Raw genomic sequence first — 24,607 nt, forward strand, 5'->3', positions numbered from 1 at the left:
AATCTGCTGTTTTTGGATGGAATGTCCTGTATATATCAATTAAATCTATCTGGTCTATTGTGTCATTTAAAGCTTCTGTTTCCTTATTTATTTTCATTTTGGATGATCTGTCCATTGGTGTAAGTGAAGTGTTAAAGTCCCCCACTATTATTGTGTTACTGTCGATTTCCTCTTTTATAGCTGTTAGCAGTTGCCTTATGTATTGAGGTGCTCCTATGTTGGGTGCATATATATTTATAATTGTTATATCTTCTTCTTGGATTGATCCCTGGATCATTATGTAGTGTCCTTCCTTGTCTCTTGTAACATTCTTTATTTTAAAGTCTATTTTATCTGATATGAGTATAGCTACTCCAGCTTTCTTTTGATTTCCATTTGCATGGAATATCTTTTTCCATCCCCTAACTTTCAGTCTGTATGTGTCCCTAGGTCTAAAGTGGGTCTCTTGTAGACAGCATATATATGGGTCTTGCTTTTGTATCCATTCAGCCAGTCTATGTCTTTTGGTTGGGGCGTTTAATCCATTCACGTTTAAGGTAATTATCGATATGTATGTTCCTATGACCACTTTCTTAATTGTTTTGGGTTTGTTTTTGTAGGTCCTTTTCTTCTCTTGTTTTTCCCACTTAGAGAAGTTCCTTTAGCATTTGTTGTAGAGCTGGTTTGGTGGTGCTGAATTCTCTTAGCTTTTGCTTGTCTGTAAAGCTTTTGATTTCTCCATCAAATCTAAATGAGATCCTTGCCGGGTAGAGTAATCTTGGTTGTAGGTTCTTCCCTTTCATCACTTTAAGTATATCATGCCACTCCCTTCTGGCTTGCAGAGTTTCTGCTGAGAAATCAGCTGTTAACCTTATGGGAGTTCCCTTGTATGTTATTTGTCGTTTATCCCTTGCTGCTTTCAATAATTTTTCTTTGTCTTTAATTTTTGCCACTTTGATTACTATGTGTCTCGGCGTGTTTCTCCTTGGGTTTATCCTGTATGGGACTCTCTGCGCTTCCTGGACTTGGGTGGCTATCTCCTTTCCCATGTTAGGGAAATTTTCGACTATAATCTCTTCAAATATTTTCTCTGGTCCTTTCTCTCTCTCTTCTCCTTCTGGGATCCCTATAATGCGAATGTTGTTGCGTTTAATGTTGTCCCAGAGGTCTCTTAGGCTGTCTTCATTTCTTTTCATTCTTTTTTCTTTAGTCTGTTCCGCAGCAGTGAATTCCACCATTCTGTCTTCCAGGTCACTTATCCGTTCTTCTGCCTCAGTTATTCTGCTATTGATTCCTTCTAGTGTAGTTTTCATTTCAGTTATTGTATTGGTCATCTCTGTTTGTTTGTTCTTTAATTCTTCTAGGTCTTTGTTAATCATTTCTTGCATCTTCTCAATCTTTGCCTCCATTCTTATTCCGAGGTCCTGGATCATCTTCACTCTCATTATTCTGAATTCTTTCTCTGGAAGGTTGCCTATCTCCGCTTCATTTAGTTGTTTTTCTGGGGTTTTTTCTTGTTCCTTCATCTGGTATATAGCCCTCTGGCTTTTCATCTTCTCTATCTTTCTGTAACTGTGGTTTTTGGTCCGCAGGCTGCAGGATTGTAGTTTTTCTTGCTTCTGCTCTCTGCCCTCTGGTGGTTGAGGCTATCTAAGAGGCTTGATGGGAGGCTCTGGTGGTGGGTAGAGCTGACTGTTGCTGTGGCGGTCAGAGCTCAGTAGAACCTTAATCCACTTGACTGTTGATGGGTGGGGCTGGGTTCCCTCCCTGTTGCTGTGGCGGTCAGAGCTCAGTAAAACCTTAATCCACTTGACTGTTGATGGGTGGGACTGGGTTCCCTCCCTGTTGGTTGTTTTGCCTGAGGCAACCCAACACTGGAGCCTACCCGTGCTCTTTGGTGGGGTTAATGGCAGACTCTGGGAGGGCTCACGGCAAGGAGAACTTCCCAGAACCTCGGCTGCCAGTGTCCTTATCCCCCCGGTGAAACAGAGCCACCACTCGCCTCTGCAGGAGACCCCCCAACACCAGCAGGTAGGTCTGGTTCAATCTCCCCCAGGGTCACTGCTCCTTCCCCTGGGTCCCGATGCACACATTACTTTGTGTGTGCCCTCCAAGAGTGGGGTCTCTGTTTCCCCCAGTCCTGTCAAAGTCCTGCAATCAATTCCCACTAGCCTTCAAAGTCTGATTCTCTAGGAATTCCTTCTCCCGTAGCCGGACCCCCAGGTTGGGAAGCCTGATGTGGGGCTCAGAACCTTCACTCCAGTGGGTGGACTTCTGTGGTATAAATGTTCGCCAGTCTGTGAGTCACCCACCCAGCAGTTATGGGATTTGATTTTACTCTGATTGCGCCCCTCCTACCGTCTCACTGTGGCTTCTCCTCTGTCCTTGGATGTGGGGTATCCTCCTTGGTGAAGTCCAGGTTCTTCCTGTCAATGATTGTCCAGCAGCCAGTTTTGATTCTGGTGCTCTCGCAAGAGGGAGTGAGAGCACGTCCTTCTACTCCGCCATCTTGGTTCTAAAGTAATATTCTGAGATTGTCTTTTGCGGCAAACCCTGGTCATTCTGTTTTGTTTGGGAAAATACTGATTTGGTTTAATTCTGCCTTTTCTAGGGAGGGAGGGTGAGTATTGGGTTGAGGGGGAGTCATGACTTTTCTGAGATTATACATCCATGGTAAAAATAATGTTTTATACTTATGGCATAAAGTGTCCAATTTTGTTAACAACAAATATTTAAGGGACAGGTGTTAGGACCTCAGGTGTGTAGGGACTTCCTTGTTTTCTTTTTAATCTTTTGTAAAAAAAAAATCCAAATCAGAATATCAAGTAAAATATCATTCACAAGAATATTATTATAAAGATACTTTTCATATCCTCTAAAAGAATGGAGGTCCTAGATGTTGGTCCAGTTATTGATAGAATATTAGATTAAAAAATTCTAGTATGTAAAAGAAAAAGGACAGCTTCTTGTGATTTGCTATGAAACATCAATCCAAATTTACTTTTTCTATTTTACTAGTGTGATAGAAGCTGGATTTCAAGTTGTAAGTAGATCATTAGACTGCAAGGTAAGCCTTGAGCCTTGAGGAGCAAAACCAATCAAACCAGTCTATCAAATCACTTTTCAAGGAGGAAACTCTGCCATTTATTTGGCTAGTTCACTGTATCATGGGTAGTCAAAAATAGTTTATATACTCAAATCAGCATTCTGAAATTTGTTCTGCTGTGCTTAAATGCTTTCCAGGACCATCCTACCTTATTTATTGCAAAGTTATATATGTGTAAAGCGCTCTGACATTTTAATCCTCACAGTAACCCAGTGAAGTGGGTAGTAATCTTAATGTCCATTTTATAGAAGAAGAAATTAAGACTCAAAGACATAAGTGAACTGGGCTAGGGTTCTACTGCTAAAATGTGATGTAGTAAGGATTTGAACCTAGCACATGTTCATCTTCCTATAAATATTTGTTTTATGATTATGTGGAAGTCTGTTCACCAACCATGGTCTCTGCTCTCTGAGGTTAACCATTCTACAAAGCAGAGACTGGAAGGCCATTCAGGTAAAGTGTCTATACTTTCAGAGGGCCATTAGTAATGCCCAAGTTAAGGAAAAGCAAACAGAGACAACTGAAATATCGACACCTTCAGAAAGTACTTGTGCAACAATTAACCTTAGATAATTTGGCTTTGTGTAAGAAAGGTGGAGTAAGGTGGAGGAACCAGTTCTTCTCTGGATCAGTGTTTATTTATCATGCTCTTCTGAAGTCTGGGCCAACAGTCCTATTTGTTTTGAATAGCCCCATAATGTTTCTCCATTTGAGGACAGCAGATTTAGCACAGATGGATTTGTTTTCTGGGTAGCACAGAGGGCTGCACTGACTGACTTTTAAAAGTCCTTCCCAACCCTTCAAATCTGTGACATTTTCTCAGGATCATCGGATACCAAGCCTTCATTTGTGATACCATCTCCATTGCTTTTGTGATTAACAGCACAGGGCTGCAAGCTGACCCACTGGGAATATGGACTGAGGCTCCTGCCCCCACCCTTTGACAGATGTTTTTAATACCTTCTCATTGTATATAAGGAGACATTGAGACTCAGAGACATTGAGGCTCAGAGTGGTGAAGGGACTTTCCCGGGGTCACACAGCTAGTTATTGCCAGAGTAAATTTGTATTTCGAATTTGTAGAATAGGTGGTTTTATCCCTGGTGTTTTAGTTTATTGTGAAAGTCTTAAAAAGGAAAATTAGAAGTAGCACTTAAAATATAATTGCTCCAATTAGTGACTGAAGATCCCGTTAAAATAAGTTATTGTCATCTAGGAGCATTTTGAGGAGAAGAACTTTTCCATAGTACTTGTCAGTAATACTTTCCTGTTTCATAGTTCTCTTGGGACTGTTGATCTAGGGTAGTGTTCCTGAACATCATTCATTCCCAGTGAACTTCACCTTCACAGGTTTTGACCCTGCCTACCACTTCTACTGCTCTGTACTTAACATTTTCTATTGACTTGCCTTTTGCACTTAATAAATTTATTTTAAAAAGAAACTTTCACGTAAGTATTGTACATGAGAAACCAGGATTTCCTCCCTTACTTAAAATAAAGATTATAGAAAATTTCAAAAATACACAAAATTAGAACAACATATAATGTTCCCCCATACACCCATCCCTAGATTCACCAATTATCAACATTTGGCAGTTTTTGTTTTGTCTATTCCCCACTCACTTTTTTTTCTTGCTGCAGTGTTTTAAAGCCAATCTCAGACTTATTTCACCTGTAAATACTTCAGTGTGTGTCTCTAACAGGTAAGGACTTTCTCTTTTTAACATAACCATAAAATTATCACCACACCTACAAATAATAATAATCTCCAAATATTATATAATAGTTTGTGAGAACCTGTGCTCTTAACATGCTGATGAAAATGAATGCATAAGTACTAAAAAAGTTTACTGAGGTGCCACCTTAACTCATCTCATCATCTCACCACCAGTATACGTTTCACAGTTGAGGAAACATTGCTCTGAGTCTTACAGATATTGAAGTGGATAGAATTCCTTTCCATTCTCTGGGTACTATTTTCCTCATCTGTAAAACATGATGGAAATGTACGAAAGATAAGAGTTGATAATCTCTAAGGCTCCTGCCAGCATATTAGGACATATGTTCTTCTAAGTGGTGATTTACTTCACTTCGGCTCTGGAAGGCCTATTGAACACCACCTGTAGAAGGTAGTTTGGAAAAAAACACTAGTGACTAAGTGTGTTCCTTCCTGACATGTCTTCTAGACGGTAATGAGTTCCAGCTTTTCCTCAGAGTTGAATTTGGCTTTCATTCCCCTTCTCCACCCATCTTGTCAAACAACAGAGGCAGCACCTATTTATATACTTTCCCATAAGACCATGTTCCTGAAAACACCTTTTGTCAAAATGGAAATATATTCAAGTGCCTCAGTGACCCATTGGACTAGTTTAGACGTGTGTGTGCTTGGTGCTCTCAGTTTTTGCTTAGGCCCACTCCCTAATCTGCTGAGGACTTCTGTGTCACCCAGCTGGGAAATGGCTGTCATCATAGCTCAATTATTGCCTCTCAGCTTTCCTTCACTGTCTTTGCAGCAGAGGCTCACATCCCCAGAACCTTGGCAGTAGTGTTGAGTTACAAAAGCTTGAGTAAAATGTAGTACTTCTAGATATCTCCCAATTACATCTCAACCTTTAGAAGATAAACTCTCTTACAGAAGTGCTACAATTAATCCAAGTAAAGGAAAAGATGTCAATAAAGCTTTCCTTCTTCATACAGGTGTGGGAACTGCTGGGATAGAAACAGTTAGCCTAAGGCCTTGTGATTACTAGCAAAACTCAGAGCAGAATATTCTACTTCTCAATATGAGGTAAAGATTACAAGCTGAAGTTTCTGACTTTCTGGTAGCGCCAAACAATATTAAGCAAAGTAAGGAAACCATAAAGATAAACCCAAAAAATAGAGCCAATTTTCTTTCTTTCTCTCCTTCTTTGGGGATGATGTCTGACTGACTGGTGACATTGGAAAGGGTAAGGGAAAGACTTTTTTGTAACCAAAAAAAGTGCAGACAGCAGAGATATCTACTAATTGCACTCACAGGGTCCTTATGGAATCTGGGCCTACTTTCAAGTGCATTGGATGTATGTAGAGGAGAAAGATTTGCTGAGGTTATGAGAATTGGGCCAAGAATTAACACATTTTTGAAGCCTCAAAAAGTAATTTACTGGACAGTGGAGGGGGCATGGTGGGGATGGTAAGAGTATTTGCGATTATGTTTTAAAAGGAGAGGGAGCAAGAAAAGGAAAAACTGGGTCATCCATCCATTAAAAAGAAACCTTGAAAGAGATCCAAAAATCCTTAGAAATCCTTGACTTCTTAAACATGATAAGTGTTTGTTTGTTTTTTTCCCTCTGACAATCGTAGAGGTCAGAGAGTTCTCTTTTCTGTTGCAGAATGTTGAGAGGATGTAGAAATAACTGTAGGTAGCTTAGCTCTGGCATAGAGCAGAACTTTTACACTATGCCTTTAGGATCTGTTTGAATTTATACAATATGTGGCTCTGCCAAATACTCCATGAGTTATCAAAATGGAATAGCATTGCAAATGATAGTGCTTTTGTTTAAAAGAAGAAATGGAATACCTGTGGTCCGGTACCTAAAAGAAGGCAATAAGGACTTTTAGAAATTTCAGTGCTATACTGAGATACTGAGAAGGGCTTAATATGGAAGAGCCATCATCTCTCCTCTCCTTGTAAGTCAGACTGAAAAGAATATGGAAATTCCCATTAGCATCTCAGAAATGTAATTGCCAACATCTTAGCTTGATAGTGACTTCACATGTTATCTCCTTTACCCCTTAACACTTGGGTGTCTATTTGGGATGCGCTGCAGTACTAACCATTCTGTTTATATGATTTGCTTTTGCTTGCATAGGAAACTGGTGTGTGTGTGTGTGTGTGTGTGTGTATGTGTGTGTGTGTGTGTTATTTTGGTAAATATCAGCTCATTTTTCAACTAAAGCTTTATTTGTTTAAGTTTCACATGAAGAGGCAAGGAAGAGAAGAACACCTTGTCAAAGCAGAACGAAAGAACAAAAAGAGTCAAAGAAACCTATTTCAAATGTCCAAGAAACTTGTGGGGTTTTATGTATATTACATAGGAAAGATTTTCTGTCATCTGGTTGCCAAACCAGAGGCCAGGAGACTTCGAATGTATACCAAAAACGTTTCTATCTTCAGAAAGAAAAATAATTGCCTTTCCACGTCAGCAATATGGCTGCAGACCATAGTCTTCATGGAGAACTGGAATATGGGTAGTTTGGAATCTCTGGTTAGAGCAGGTTTTTAGTTCAGTCCCTCAGTGGTACTCCACTAAATTTTCTTTTTCCTTTTTGATTGTTGGTGTGAAAAGAGATGACAACCATACCTCTGTTTGGTTGCATTGTGTAGTTGACAAATAGAGCTCACTGTTAATTTAACCCAGCCCTAACTTCCTTGGCATTATACTCATCTTCTGCTGTGCCTGCAGATGAGCTGCCGTATTGAGTATATACATGGACAATAAGGCCAGGGAATTGTGTTCAGAAATTAAATAATGAGCTGGTGCCTTGGGAGCTATGCTTTAAACACTTACTATTTCCCTTACTTAGTGAAACTTCTCTTTGAAAAGAAAAAACACATAAAGGTAGAAAAACAGGCTGGCAAGAACCCTCCTCCCAATACTTACCCAAGTTGGGATACCCTGGTCTCAGTCTCATAGGTCATGTTTTCAGCAAAGTGGCCCCCAGCAGTGGAGGATTTTATTTTACAGAGTTTGGTTTTGGAGCTAGTGAGCTGAGAGCCAGTAGAGAGGGTTCTTCTCAGGCAAATACACTAAAGCGGAATGTTTGCTGTTGGAAATTACAGCGTCCTTCTGTAGTTCTCTCTTCATTGTAACATCTGACTATGTAACCTTTGTTTTCTTTTCTACTTTTCCTCTCTGAAAAAAATTGATGGTGGATTTTCATATGAGGTATATTGCCTTTTTATAGCTTTGTAGATATAAAATGTACATACCATAAAGTTCACCTACTTAAAGTGTACAATTCAGTTTTTTGGTATATTCACAGAGTTGTGCAACCATTATCAAGTCAATTTTAGAATATTTTCATCACCCCCCAAAAACTCTGTACCCATTAGCGGTAACTTCCCATTTCTCCCTATCTTCTCCAGCTCTGGGTGTCCTCTATTGATTTGTCTATTCTGGACATTTCATATAAATTGAATCATGCAATATGTGCCCGTTTGCATCTGGCTTCTTTCAGTTAGCATAATGTTTTCAAGGTTTATCCACATTGTAGAATGTATCATTTTTTTATGGCTGAATACTATTCTATTGTATGAATGCACCACATTTATTTATCCTTTCATCAGTTGATAGACATTGGGTTGTTCCCACTTGTTTGCTATTATAAATAATGCTGTCGTGAATATTTGTGTATATTTGTGTGGACATCTGTTTTCATTTCTCTTGGGTATATACCTAGGAATGGAATTGCTGTGTCATATGGTAATCATGTGTCCAACCTTTTGAGGAACTGCCAGACTTTTCCAAAGCAACTGAACCGTTTTACATTCTCACCAGCAGTTTATGAGAATTTCAGTTTCTCCACATACTATACAACACTTGTTTCTGTCCATTTTAGTTTTTGTTGTTAATAGCTATCCTAGTGGGTGTGAAATGATATCTCATTGTGCTTTTGATTTGCATTTCCCTTGATAGTTAATGATGTTGAGCATCTTTTCATGTCCTTACTGGCTGTTTATATATTTTCTTTGAAGAAATGTCTATTCAGATCCTTAATTGGGTTACTTGTCTTTTTATTATTGAGTTGTAAGATTTTAAAATATATTTTGGTATGTTTGTCTTTTTAAGTATAGTACTTTACAGTTATATGATATTTTCTAGTGGTCATTTGTGTAGTTTTATTGGTGTTACATATTTTAGCTGCATTAGCCACTTTCCTGGGTATGAATGCCAGTAAAATCTGAGTGACCTTGGCTTCCCCGCTGAGAATGCAGCCCAGGAACAGAAATTTATCAGAAATGTATCAGAAATTTGCCACATAAGACCCCCACTCCCACCCTTATCTGGGACAAGGAGAATCTACATTTAAAGGTCTGTATTTTTTGTTGTTGTTTTATTTTTTATTTTAGCTTGGTTGGGTCTGGGACCTTTTCTTTCTGTTTTGCCTTGTGCAGACTTAAACAGGGAAGGAAGGGCACGAGAAATTGTGATAGAAAAGTGTTTAGGTTTTATTCAAATCAGCATATTTATGTTGGTTTGTGTGACGGGTTAGTTGGCTGAAGGAATCTCTCATTTTAAGCTCTGGGATACTTTGAAGTACCAATAAGACATACACAAACGTGTATTTGCTTTATGTGTGGTTTCTATGTACTTGTGTATGAAACAGTGGACATGAAGAATATCCCCCCTTTGTTTTAGCAATTTATATTGGTGATTTAAAAATAAAATAATGTAAAGTGGAAAGTCATAGAACTCCACGTAAGAAGAAATAGTTTTGTAATCCCACAGACCTGAGTTTCAAATATTGGTTTTTCTATTTCTTAGTTGTGTCCTTACCCAAGTTACTTTGCTTCTCTGAATCTCCATTTCTTTATTGATGAGATATATGAAAACCTACCTTCTCAAATTACTGTGAGGACTAAATAAGATAATGTATATAAAGTATCTGGCACATATGTGCCCAATAAGCTAGCAACTATTTTTGTATTTGAGGATAGGGACAAGTGGGTTTATTAATGGGAAACTGTACATTGGTGGTATAGTTCAATCTGGGATGGTAGCAGAGAGTCCATAAAACAGAATAGGCTGGAAAAATGAAAATACTTTGAGCATTTATTTTCTCCTTTATCTAGGCATAAGTGCTTGGTATCTACTGACAGTTTCTTCTGGTTATCTGACTTTTTGAGGAGACTATTAGCCAGCAGAACTTTCTTGTAATAATAATCTCTTACATTTATAGATTGTTTTGTGTTTTTAGAAGTACTTAATGCTCCTTATTTCGCTGTCTTCTCATAAACAGCCTCTGAAGCAGGTGTGCAGTCAGTATCAATTACATTTTTCAGATGAAATAACTGAGGCCCAGAAACATTTAGAGATGTGTTTAAATTCACCCAGCAGTTCAGTGACAGGATATGAACCAGAGTTACAAGTATTATTTCCCAACGTAGCTCTTTTTCTACCCATTATGTTATACATAGTGGGAATGCATTATTTTGCCAGCTTGTTATCTTGAAGATCCTTTCAGCGGGCTTCCTTGGGAAAGATTTTTCACGGTTCCACGTCTGTTAGTGTGCCTATAGAATTGTAATTGAATATCTTAATACTCCAGGTGGTCCTGGTGAACAGCTTTGCCCTCAGAAGGACACTGAAAACTGGAAAGGACTGCAGAAGCGTAGGTGCCCAGACATCATTTTTAGGGCTGGTAGACTTCCTGCTGAAGCTATTTGCAAGGCTACTTTGTATTACCTAAAAGCACTACTTCAGAAGGGTGTTGTGAGATCAAAATACACACTTTAAATGAAGAAAAGACTGTAAGCATGGGTGAAAATGTGGTTGATGATTGCCTTGCATTACTTTCTTTAATGTCTAGCAAGCAGTCCTTGGAATGCTATTTCAACAAACCTTGTATAATGTAGAAGATACTGTTACAGATTTCTAACACGAAGCTCATAAATCTTCAATTCTCTGCAATTCTCTGTCGTCCTGGGCACATGATGGAGAATTTATGAGCTTCAGGTTTCTACATAGCTATTAAACAAAGCATATTTAATCTGGTTAGAGCTCACACTGGCTCTTGCTTGCATGCTTGTGTTGTTGTTCTCACTCTTGCTCTCACTCTCCTTCTTTTTGGTTAAAAACAACAAATAAGTTTGTTTTCCTTCAGATGTCATCAACACAAACATTTTTAATTTTCATCTGTTAGTTCATCCCCTTGCAAAACAAAATGGCGGCACACAGAAGATTGGAAAAGTTGGATTAGTTCCTTCTGTGAGTGTTGCCATAGGTCGTCAGTTTGCTCCTTTTTCTTAAAGTTGGCACATAACCCTGACAGTAAAGGTAGGGTGGCCATTTTTTGGCCTTTCCTCAGCCACCACTCAACAGTTCTCACACATATTTGTCATATAGCCTACTTCCCTAACTCCACAGGAGTTCTTAATTCATCTTAAGCAGATAGCTGTCTGTCTTTTTCCTAAAGATCCCCAAGGAAAAAAAGGCATCTCCAGGGGAAATCTAGTGTCTCACAGTCCTGACAGAAATTTGTTCCCAAATGCTAACCAAAACCCTTTACTTCCATTTGCCTTTTATTGTGTTTAGGGAGATGTATAACCTAATAATAATGATTATATTGTACACAATAATGACTTTAACAAGTAGTAGTATCTTTTGTCAAAGATATACAGAGTTTTAGATTTCTTTATTATAAACCACTCAACTATGGTTTAAGAACAACTATGAATAAAAATTTTGTAATAATTTTACCCCATAATTTTGAAACTTATAAAGTCAACTTTAAAATGTTACTATTATTCTGGCCAAAGGATGGAGGGTTTGTCCCTAATTACTAATCTATAACCTGAATGTTCATTGTACTTTTTTGCCAAATCTAAAGATACTATCTTTGCCTGACTTTCCATGGTCTTTCGGACTCTAGGTCTTGCCTTAAAAGCCTCCTCTTCAGATGGGCCTTCCCTGTCCACTCTATTTCAAGCTAACTTTCTCAGTAATCCCTGTCATAGTATCCTGTTTGTTTCCTTTGAAGCACCTATTCCAATTTCTCATTATAAATTAGTTTGTTCACTCAGTTGCTTATTATCTACCTTCCCCACTAGACTGTCAGCTCTATGAAGGCAGAGACCATGATCCTTTTTTTTTGACTGCTGTACACATTCCCAGCACTATCAGAGTGTTCGGCACATAGAAAATGCTTAGTAAATGTTCACTGAATGAATAAATCATAAGGAAGAGTTGATATTCTCTTAGTTGAATAAATCTAGGCCAAGAATTCTCTACCTTGGTTGCACATGAGAATCTTTAATAGAACTTTAAAACAATGTCAAGGCCACCTCAATCTATTCCAGGTCTACTTGGGAATGTCTATATGTTGAAAGGACTATAAATGACTCTAATGCATTTCCAGAGATAAGAACCGCTTATTAACAGTGTAAAATCAACTTACTGGCTGGATGAATTTCAACAAGTCACTTTATTTATCTCTGCCTCCAGTTTCCTCATCTGTAAAAATGGAAATAATAGCTCACAGTGTTGTTGTTTGGCACATAGCAGGCACTCACTGAGTATTAGTATCAGTCAGTCAATCAAAGTCAATCCTCCTCTCCTCTTCTCTCCTTACAATCAATAAGTTAGTCAATTTTCAAGATAGTTAATATTATCCCCAGTTTATAAGTGAAGAAACTGATCTCAGACAGGTTAGGGTGTGTGAGGAAAAAAAGCAGCCTTCATTAAGTTTCCCCTTTTCCTACCCTGTGCAGTAGAAGTGATAGAATGGATTTGTTAAAGACATAGTCCAATTTTACAAGCCTCCTGGAAAGGTACAGTTTCCAGCCACTGAAGTGAGTTCCAGAGTAGCAGTACCTGGCTTGCCTTGGAGTTTAGACTACTCATCTTAACCCTTGTGCTTGATCTCATTTGTTTGAAAGACTGTCCTCACAATTTTGTAATTTAAGTCAAGACCAGATTCAGTTAAAATTTACTTTCCTTACAACTTTTTAATATCACATCTATTTTACAAAGCTGTAGTAATAAATGTATCCACATTTGCTCATATGAGCTCTCTTTTCTTATTCTTTGATGTTTCTTGGCTGTGCAAATGCGATGGGCTCTTTGGAGTAAAGGTACAATATACTTACCAATCCAAGAAGCAAGTTTTCTCATTTTTGTTCCTGACTGTTTTGGCTAACAATCAGAGCTTTTGTCTTTAACATTATCTCTGCATCACATTGATCAGGATATTTGGCATCTCCAGAGCCCTGGGATGAGGACTTTTTCCTGGTTATCAGGAAGGAGCAGTTGATATTTTCTCCATAGGAAGAAAGTGCTTGATTATGTGTTGGCTTTGGGAAAGCAAAGCTTGTGGACTCAACTCTAAGTAGACAGAGTGACCTTTTACCTCATCTGTGTCTGTTATTGTTCATGCCCAGGTCATCCTGAGGGTATGGACACTTTAGGCTTGTACATCTATTTTGTGGCTAGTTACACAGAACTGAAGATGATGATTCCCAGTCATGACCACTTCAAAATCTCCTAGGAAATCAAAAATAATTATACTGGTTCCTTTCCCCAGAAGTTCTGATTCATTTGGTCTGGCGTGAAGGCCAGGAATCTATACTTTTAAAATTTACTCAGTGATTTTGATACACAGCTATAATTGAAAACCTGTGGTTGAAGTTGTTCACTCTCCCACCCCCTGCAATATTTCCCTAAGGTGGCATTTAAGCTTGGTCTTGAAGAATAGGTATAGATTTAATACGCAAAGATGAGTAGAAAGTGAAAACTTTCCATGTGGAGGGAATTTGGAAGAAAAAGTCACAAAAATATGAGAGCTGCCAGAACTTGGATTTTTTTTTCCCAATGAGAGAAGTGGAAGCTTTATCTCTGGACAAAGCAGATAGCAGTGCCCAATGTATGGGTAAAGAAAAAGAGATGGTGTGCACCAACTTGGAATTCCTTTGTATGGAAACCTTGATACACATCTCTGCTTATAAAGGTGATTTAATTCTGAGCCATATACTACTGTTGAATCTCTTTCCCCAGCTTGAGGTCTTTTTTAAAAATAAATTTATTTATTTATTTATTTATTTTTGGCTGTGCTGGGTCTTTGTTGCTGCGTGTGGGCTTTCTTTAGTTGTGGCGAGCGGGGGCTACTCTTTGTGTGGTGTGCGGGCTTCTCATTGCAGTGGCTTCTTTTGTTGTGGAGCCCGAGCTCTAGGCATGCAGGCTTCAGTAGTTGTGGCACGCGGGCTCAGTAGTTGTGGCACACGGGCTTAGTTGCTCCATGGCACGTGGGATCTTCTCGGACCAGGGTTCGAACTCGTGTCCCCTGCATTGGCAGGCAGATTCTTAACCACTGTGCCACCAGGGAAGTCCCAGCTTGAGGCCTTGAAGAGTAAGAGAATTACTTCTTTCTTCAGTAGAGCCATTTATTAGTTTTTTCTATTGCAGATACCTCCAGAAGAACAACATTCCACCTAAATGTTTCATTTTAGTTTGATTTATGTAAAAATAGCCAAATTGTTCAAGTGGAGTTCCTTTACAAGGCAGTAATCTCCAGTTCTGTTGCAAAACTCAGGAGTCATAGAATGAAAATGATACAACGTTTTCTACAACAAAGAGCTATAACAGCTCTTTTGTGTTTGCACAGCCATCAGATTGCCATGGGACTACAAGACCATGCAGGTGCTTGATCTTTTTGCCTGTTGCTGAATGAATCTGTGTTTACATTAATGGAGTCATCTGGGAGGTAGGTCTCCACTGTGAATCAAGAGGTTGGTTTTGAATATTGTTTGCCAGTGGTCACTCGGCTAACCACTCCAGTTCCCCTTTAGATAGAGACCTATTCAAATTCAGGTCTTTATATAATTTGTGGCTTAATCATGGTACACACCAGATATATTGAACAACCACAGTGAAAACAATTAAAGCTCAAGAAGTGTGTCAAGAGTGTAGGCGCTAGTGGTATATAACTCCCCAATACCAAGGAAGAGTGGGGAAAAATATATTGTTCAGTAGCAGCATCCTACATCTTGCAAGTAGGATTTAGGAATGCACATCCGACCTATACATGTTGAGGTATTGCCTGTTCCCTAGGCAATCCTGGTGGAGTTTTCTGGTGTTAAATTTTTCTTAATGTTTAGGACATGCCCACAGATTACTGCTGATTTCTGCCTATTTGTATAGCACCTGCAAGGCATAGGATTAGTTTGTGTCCAGGATCGAGGAGAAATGAATTAACAGATACAAAATAAATGGAAAATGGGCCAATTCTCTTGTCCAGTCACTCCATGAATATTTGCTGGCTGTTCAATAACTCTAGCAGATGCTAGTTACTGGGGATTCTGGAGGAGAATACATAGTGTCTATGTCCACTGTTCACCCAGACCTCCTCCCCACTCACAAACTCCTATCTCCATCACTCTCCACATTCATAGATCCAGGGGACAGTTCATGGAAGAGGGAGAACTTGCGCTATACCTTAAAGTTTGGAGATAGATGTCAAGGCAAGAGGTATAAGAGAAGGTCAAGGTCTTCATAGGCCATGACCATGGTTTACATAGAGGAAAGTGAATCAGATAGGCTCAGGAGGAGATTTTGAGTAAGGAGTTCTGGAGATGACATTGCAGAAATATAGCTTGGAATCTTGCCCCAGAGGGAACTCCTGTGGACTCTTATTGAAAGAGTACCTGACTTGGATTCAGACAGATCTGCATTTGACTACTGGCTTTGCCACTTAAAAGAACTTAGATAAGGATTGATTTGAAATCAGATCATTTATGGGACAAACACTCAAAAAGAAATGCTTTAATCCAAGAAAATTAACTGTCCTGCTTTCCTATTGTCAGATGGTCCCCCTTCATTGAATAACTTGGGAACCACTGATAACCCTTTCTCAGGAATCAAGAGGTAGAGAGGTTGGGGAAAATGTAAGAAACAAAGAGGCATATTCCTATATTCTCTCATGTTGTCTTTCAACTCTCCCAGGCTTCTTTGTTGGCAAGACTGGCTTTTGTAATTCCTTTTGGGTTGAGTAGATCTTTTTCCTATGCCTTATGTGTTAGACTGTGAGCAGCAATATTTTCTAGTTCTCAGATGACTTTGGAGGACATTAACTCATAGTAGTCTCACTGGGGTCACTTCAGCATTGAGAAATCATCTCCCCTGTGAAAAAGTACAAGAGTTGATAGCAAAATATAATGTCTATCCATATCACGGGTCTCAAAATTCTTTATCACCTAGTATCAGCATTATTAGCAATAACAATAAGCAACATGAATTGAGTTTCTGAGGGGTGGAACAGTGAAATTGATCATGGTGTGATATAACCAGTCATTTGGCTTCTTTTATAAACATTATCAATTACCTCAACTCTAACAATCACTTGGCAATCCATGGTGAACATTAGTATGACTCAAATGACTGGCCTGGTCAGTTCATTGTCCATATAAAGGCATAACCCTGGAGTGAAATGTCTGAGTCTGAGCTTTCTTAGCACTGAGGTAACAGTACCTTGGTTATTGAGGCCAGGGTCATTCAAGGCTTTGAGTCCTGCCTGGGATACCTCACTCCTTTTTTGTTCCATGACCACAGCCTACACCTGCCACCAATAAGCAGCTTTAGAAATCACATACAGTAGTGGCCCTAAGTATTTAGATATGGGGAAAAGGTGTGAATGGGTCACGGTAGCCCATGGGCAGTGATTAGCCCACAGTACAGCCTGTTGTACAGCTCTGTTGTACCAGAAACATATGAATCAACACCTATACTGTATTGATGACAACAGACACTCTATAATTCTGCATCAGAGCTTGTCTTCTGTGAAAAACTGAGAATGTTAGTGAAGTTCGTCTTTGGTATCTACACACATTCCTACCAGATCTCTGAACTCTTCCCTTTGTTCCCTTCTTGCAAGTCCCCCTTGCCCTCAGCTGACCATCCACTATTCCTGTTGTGGCTCCTGGTGGATTCTCCCAAGGGTACTTATATTTTAATAGGGGACTCTTAAAGGAGAGAGAAAACTCAAGATCCCAAAGACTAAATTACTAAAGATGGAATTTTAGGAATTAGCAAGTGTGTGAAGGTAGATAGTTTGAGAGAGGAGAATCTTCATGTACCACTCAAATCATGGCTGGAGATGATAGCCTTTTCTACCTCCACATAAGAGCATTTCATTTCCTTCCCATTGCTCCTCCCTTCCCACAGACATCCAGACACACTCTCTGCTTCAGTCACACAAAACTTCTACTTCCTTTTACTTCTCTGTGGGTTTGCATGTTCTGTTCCTTCTACCTAGCCAGTTCTTTCCCTTTTTTTACCTGGCAAAATCCCAGTTCAGTGTCACTTTACTTATCTATACCATCTTTGTTCATACTTCCGTTATCACACCTCCTTTTGTGTTGAGTCTATTCACTCAGCAGTTATACTTCTACAAGAGAAGAAATTGCCTTCTCCACTTCTGGGAATGCCCCTGACATACAGAATGCACTCTGTAAATGGTTTAAGGTTGAGTGAATTAGTTAATGGATGACCTTTACCCTTTCAGGTGCCCAGTTTTCCCTCCAAAAAAGAAGAGCCAAATGAAAAACTAATTTTGGAGGATGAAGTTAGATTGTTAATACGTGCATGCAGAGACCATCTGTTATTCAGGCATTATGGAGTTACATAGTTTTTGTATATTGAATACAATGTTAGATTGGTCTCAAACATAGTAAAGCCCACACTAGACCCAGCTGTTATAGAGTTGATCCCCACTGTATTGCTTCTCTTTAAGGCTGAGATAAGAAATGACACTGCCCTATTTTATGCCTTGTTAAAGGGTAGGAATTCACCAATATCAACTCCAGTTCATTTGTTGATTTCTTTGGCTTGCCTAGTGAGAATATTAACACTCCTGCACTTCTCTGTAGCTCTGTCACTTACAAGATCCTTCCATACCTGTTATCCTGTTTAACACTTAGAACAACTCTATAAAATAGGCATTCTCATTTTTCAGATGGGGAAACTGAGGCTCAGCTAGGTGAAGTTACTTGTTAAAGATAATGCAGCTAAGAAGTGGAGGAGGCAGAAGTTTAATCCAGATCTTCCTACCTTCTAGTCCATTGCTCTTTTTACTGGACCACACTGGATCAGCAAGTAGACCGTAAAATCAGGTGGGGAATGGAGTGCCATGTGTGATGTTTGCCTAAATGTGTACATTCTTGCTGGAAGGCAGTCATGATTTATGCTGAATGAGTATTCAGTAATTTTCATTTCATTTATTTGGCTACCCATATGCTTCCCAGGGGGAAGGCAAGCTAGGGCAAGTGTAGACAAACAGCCATAAAATTTGGATGCTTTCCTTCAAAGCGGGCTGCCTATTTGAAAAACATGCTTATTGGTAATAGAATATGGCTCTAGTATATATTTGATTTCATTACTGAATCTACACGAAGGGGCATTTTCCAAAAAAGTCTGAAAATATTTTTGGGTCCCAGAGTATTTTCTGATTTAGACACTCTTGAGCATCATCACCACATTTAGCAGTATAGGGAATTCTACTAGAATGCTTCTGGGAAGGCTGTCTGGTATGATGGAAAAAATAATGGACTTTGAAACTAGTTAGATTTGGTTTATAGTCACTCACAGTGTGACCCTATGTAAATTATTTAACTTCTGTGAAGTTCACTTTTCTTATCCTTTGAGTGGAATTAAAAAACCCCATCTTGCCTGACTGTTGTGGGAATGAAAATGAGGTCCAGCACTCAGTACATAGAAGCCACTTGGTAAATACTATTTTGCTCCTTCTCCACACCCCAGCCCTATCCTCCCAGCCATTAGTTACCCACAGGCATGCATTTAGAGGTTGGCCTACTGCTTCATGCTGAAATTCACAGTTCTTGCAAGGACTGATTATCTATTTTTCTTTCTTCCAGGGTCCCCTATGTCCTCCTCCCAGTTCTATGGGCTCCCAAAGTGGGTAGGTACAGGATGTTCTGAAGAGTATTGGAGGCCGTTACTCAATCTCCTGGCCAGGACTCCCAATTGCTCTTCGCACGCTCCATATGAAGGCACACTCCAGGTCTTGGAGCCCACGTATGCATCATGCATTGCACTGCCTCTTGTACCCAAATCCATCTCAAGGGTGAGAAGACCAGGCTCAGACTTGTCCAGGGAGTAGATTTCCCAAGCTGCCCTTGTCCCCACACCATTTGATTAAAGGGGGGCACTTTAGACTCATTGGGCTTTATTTATATAGAGTAGAATCAGAGTGATTGGTGGTGCCTTCTGTTCTCAAAGTATCCCAAAGCACTTTGCAAGGCAATGTGACAAGCACCAAAGCCACACAGCCCAGTGCAATGGCCGCCACCCAACACTTCACAATTAGTCATGCCCAGCCTGGATCATCAAGCCTGTTTTTATTGGAAGAGCAGAGAGGGAGGGAATGTTAGCTGGCAGTTTCCCTATGTACCCTTTGTGAAAGTGCCCTTGGCTCTTCAAATTTCACCTGAGTAACCAGCTCAGGCGAATTTGCCTCTATCAAAAAGCAGGATGTGATGGTGCCAAGCTGATGCCAGGGTAATGCCTCAAGACATTGACCAAATAGGCATGGCCTCACGATTGGTTTTTGTCCTTCACCTCCTTTTCTCTTGTCTGTTCTTTTTCCATCTTTCTTTTTCTTCCCCCTTCCCCATTTCCAATATGTTCTCAGGAAAAGGTCAGGCAAGTGGTGGATAGTGTATCATTTTAGGGTGATCTTTATTCTGTCCACCTTTCTCTTTCCTCATCATCACACCGTTGCTTTTACAAGAAAGTTTTGGAAGTGAAATGGCAATAGCGCCCTGAGCTTCTTTCCCTTTAGTAGCACTCAACACACTTGTAACTACTTGTGCAAATTTTCTTACTACACTAAGGTTCATGAAGGCAAGGGCTATGTCATCTTGTTCACCTCTCTTATCTTTAGTACTTCCTAGGCACATAAAGTCAACCCTCAAAAAACGTTTGTTAACTATAAGTTAATAAGTTTTCAAGAACTCCATTGTTTGTATCTTATCTCCTGACTCCCCCCCTCCACTAACCCCCACCATTTGTAGGTTACCTTGTTCATTTCCATATCCCACAGAGTAAACTTTCACTCAAGGCCTTGCAAAGAGTATGTATGTTAAAATGAAATCAACTCCCCACTCCTAGGCCTTCGAATTGGTTTGTGTTTGAGACTAGGCTTGCATTGGCTTTTGTTCTGACTACCAATAGAGTCTTCTTTTCCTGTTGTAGTCCCTCTGAGTCCCAGAGGGGAAAGTTTGTCATTGATAACTTTTTGAGAGCTGACTAAACTTGAATTGGTTGAGCCTTTCCCATCTGCCTAGCAGAGATCACTGCTTGTGCCTTGCTAATAAGAGAATTATAGGATTGCTCTCAAGGCAGAGAGGCCTAAAATTAGACATGCCAGCTGTGTTTTTGGTGTGCAGGCGGGTGGGATACAGGCAGCCAGTTTCTCCTCTTTTTCCTCCCTTGCTTACATAGTTGAGAGGTGGAGCCAAGCTTCTGGAGGAGGAGCTAGATGTGGAGCATGCCCAGTGGTTCCTCGCGCTGGCTGGGTGACTATTTGCTAATTCCTATAGAAGAACTTAGAACACATTGGGGTTGGCACCCTCATTTAAAGTTTCATGTTTTTAAAAGAGAAACTTGAGGCTTGAAGGAAACTGTTCTCCCCCTCAAGTTGATTTTTGAGTTTTTTTAAAGCCACAGCTTTCACACTATCAAAACTCTTATTCTTTTCTTGTTTTCTTTCCTTCCTCTTCCCAAGTGTTTGATGATCAACAAGAGTCTCATAGTTGCTCCTCCTGGCCAGGTGTTTGGTTTAGGTTATAAAGCAATATGGAAACTCAAGGACTAGGTTGTAGTGGGGGAGGTAAAGTCTTCTTTCCTTTCAGGGTTAAGCAGAAAGAACTAAGAACTCAGAGTGAAAGCCTTGAATTGCCACACATATCACTGGCAAACAATAATTCTTTGCTGTAATAACAATTGCTCAGATATTCTCATCTGAAGATCTTGGTTCAAGACCTTGCTGCACCATTTAACGATCTCAGGCATGTGATTTAACTTCTTTGAGTTTGAGTTTTCTTCATCTGTGAAATGGAAATTATGACAATAACTATTACCTCATAGGAGTTGATGATAAATAACTACTTCAGTAAGGAGAGAATTAAGTCAGATAAAGAATGAGGAAACACTTTGTAAATGGCAAACTGATATTATGATCTAAAAAGCTATTCTTATTTTCACTTCATACTCTATTCTCCCAACATTCCAATTTTCTTGCCTCTTGTACAGCATGGATGATTTAGATGTGATTGGGGACAGAGGGTTGGACTAGGTGACTTCTAAGGCTCTCTCCTAGTTTAAGAGTTTGTAAACTATGCTTTTTCCCACCCTTCCAGATTAACCCAAGTTGAAAAATCATCTTTTAAGACAGAGTAGAAATCTGGAACTCATCAATCATGATAATGTCTCTTAAAATGTAATCAGAGGCAGTGCTCCTCCATTAAGTTCTGGTGTCTGACCATTGTGCAAATAAATAGTAAAATGCAAATGACAGGAAATTGGCCGGGTTCTGAATCCTATTCTTGCTTGGGGTAACAATAAGCCTGTAATGGTCACTGTGACCTTTGATTTGCTGTTTCTGCAACTTCACACTTATCCCAGAATTCTCCTGCTTCTGCATTTTATGTTGGAGTTTCTTCCAGGTATCAGATTAAACTTTAAGCCAGCCATGTGTATCTGTATGGGCCATGGGCCTGAAAGAAACTATCCTGGGGAAGGGAGTCAAAGCTGTGGGCAAGAAGCAAGTATGCGATTAAAAACAAAAATTGGGACCACAGCTCTGGGCCTGGAAAAGTGACCTGTCAGCTTGTCATAGTTGACACCAGTAAGTGTGGGATGGGTTGGTAGAAAATTTTGTTGGCTAGCTGGGTGGAAGAAAGTAGAGAGAATAGGGTCAGAATATATGTCTCTGTAAAGCTGAGAAAAGAAGAATATGAAATAAAAGAAATGAGTTTTCAGATAATAGGATCATCACAGGCTAGATTGTGAGACATACACTGGAGATTTTGAGTTCTCCTGAATATATTTTTTGATAAAGTAGTCCTTTTTTTACTCTAAATGAAGCAGACTTGGTTCCCTTCTATGGCAGATGAAAGTTGAATCCTTAAGGTGGGCTTGCTGGATAGGTTGTACCCCTTGGTGAGCACTGTAACCCCTCCACATCCCCAGTAAGGCTTAACAGGGCTCTCTGAGGAGGCAAGCTCCTGAGGATACATGTATATTACATGAAGGTAGTTAAGGAAAATCATATCTTAGAATTGATTAACGGAACATAAAGTCCTCAGAGGGGCTTGCTTCGGAAAGAGCTGTGAGATGAAAACCCCAGGCTAGAAGGGCATCTTCGTGGCAGTGCCAGCTCCCCAACTTCCCTTTGAGTTGTCATCGCCTCTCCTTTGTTCCTACTGTTGACACTACTTGTAAAATAATGTCTTCTCTTAAATAAGCAGAAGGTATAATCCTCCATATGACCAAAGAAGGGCTCTCTAGAATAACCCTCAGTGGAAGTATTTTCTTCGTGTAAGGGGTGATTCTCTTTTCAGAAGTAGATTAGAGGATTTGGGAAGAGGTGTAATCAAGCTAGGAGATACATGCTGAATTTAAAAGGCAATATTATATCTAAGTATGAAACTAAGGTGATAGATTCAACAGTGATGCTTTGCTAATGTAGAGCGCTCTGGAAACCCTATTGCTCTATTTGACTGACGATAGATTTATTAATAAAGAACTTGTAGTTTCGGTGTTCATAGAAATCAGCCACTTTAAGTTTATGTGGAGATGTGTGGATCTGTGTCCACCAACTGCAGCCTCCATTGCAGGTTGGAGCTGGCAGAGACACTGGCTAAACAATAAGTAAGAGTGCAAACTACAGATACTTCTCATATTAAGCAAACGCAATAAAGGAAAACCAAGATTTACACAAAGGATTAATTAGGGAATGACTATTCTCATTTTCATTTCCTTAAAAGATTTTGAATATGATTCCTTTTAAATAGGAAGCTCCCTGAGTACATTTCAAATATGGTTGGATGTATATACATTTACCTTTCTAGGAATTGTATTAAAAACACATAATTCTGCAACTTATAGAGGAAATGTGCTTCCATTTATACATTTGGCATTCTTGAGTGATTGTAAAATTAATTTATTGTCTATAACATCATGTTTCTTATTGATTTCTTGTCTTAATATTCCTAGGGAAAACTTTTTTTAATGTACTAGGTATGATGGATAAGACTGAAGATGAATCTGTTTAAATTAAGCCATTATCAACTACTTATAAAGATTTTGTGATATTCTTATTACTGCAGAGCTTTGAGCATATACTAAAGGGAATAGTTACCTCTACAAACTGTGTTTCATTGAGTCATTACTAGTAACTGATTTTGGTGCCTCTTGTTTTGATAGCTTAGCAGTGTGAATAAGTGGAAAACTAAGAAAGCCCAAGGGAATGCCACTCTAGTATTTCTATTTAAAAAAAAAATAGTACTAGGGAAAAAGAATATAACCTAACTACCCCAAAAGTCTACAATATAACTCATTTACTTTGATAATGCTATTCTAACTCTACTTCAGGCTGTTCCCAGCTGACTTAGGAATTAGAGTTCTAATGTTTCATCACTGTTAAGACAATTGTTTTAATTGCAACTTTAGTTTTTAAAAGGCACAGCATCTTAAATGTCCTTAGCCTCTTTCACATTTGATATTTTTTGAAACTTTTACTTTTTCATTGAAGTTGAAATCATCTTTTTGGAAATACCTTTATCTTTAGTTTCTTCTCTGGATTATTTTCCTTACCTGAATTTCTGAACTTCTTAGACTGGTGGCTTTGGGTCTTCTATAATTGGTCCCAGTAATAAGTTTTCTTTAAGTGATTTCTTAGTAGTCTGATTTCTTTTTAAAGATCCAAACTATTTTGTTACACAACAGAATGCTAAACCATTTCATAAAGCAAATACACGTGATTTTTTCCTCAAAAAGTCAACTAATGTCTTTATAACATTGAACATATTTTTGCAACTAATAGATAGTGATTTTAATTTTAGAAGGTACATAATATATTTAAGGAAGTAGTTAATTTTTTTCATATTAATTTTCAGAAAGGTAACTGATTCTATTTACTTAACTCCAGGCATCAAAAGCCATTAATCAGAGAGAACTGAGGAATGATTTGGTTATTTTAGATCTTGTTAAGCTTTGGGAAGAGAAAAATTTCCAATGTAATGGGCAAATTATGGATAATTGGAGCTGCTTTTGCCATAATTTATGTAGTAAACAACAGCTCCCCCCAACAAGCTGGTCTTTGTAATATTTTTATTTAATGAAATGGAGAAAATATTTTATGTTGAACAACAAACATAAATGTTTTAACTAGGCAAGCATCTGTGGTTTAGCATTACCAAACCAAACCAGACAAAAACCTTACAGTTGTGTTTTTTTTTAATAAATTTATTTATTTATTTATTTATTTTTGGCTGTGTTGGGTCCCCGCCTCTGTGCGAGGGCTTTCCCTAGTTGCGGCGAGTGGGGGCCACTCTTCATCGCAGTGCACAGGCCTCTCACCGTCTCGGCCTCTCTTGTTGCGGAGCACAGGCTCCAGACACGCAGGCTCGATAGCTGTGGCTCACGGGCCCAGCTGCTCTGCGGCATGTGGGATCCTCCCAGACCAGGGCTCGAACCCGTGTCCCCTGCATTGGCAGGCTGATTCTCAACCACTGAACCACCAGGGAAG

At 39.2% G+C, this 24,607-nt stretch overlaps 1 protein-coding gene across 2 annotated transcripts in view; it reads left to right on the forward strand.

The window, feature by feature from the left end:
* Positions 1–24,607, forward strand: part of AR (androgen receptor) — a 186,638-nt gene that overhangs the window by 36,592 nt on the left and 125,439 nt on the right. The gene's annotated exons all lie outside the window — the stretch shown is intronic.

This window comes from Balaenoptera physalus (genome assembly GCF_965194825.1).
Source record: "Balaenoptera physalus genome assembly, chromosome: X".
Lineage (NCBI taxonomy): Eukaryota > Metazoa > Chordata > Mammalia > Artiodactyla > Balaenopteridae > Balaenoptera > Balaenoptera physalus.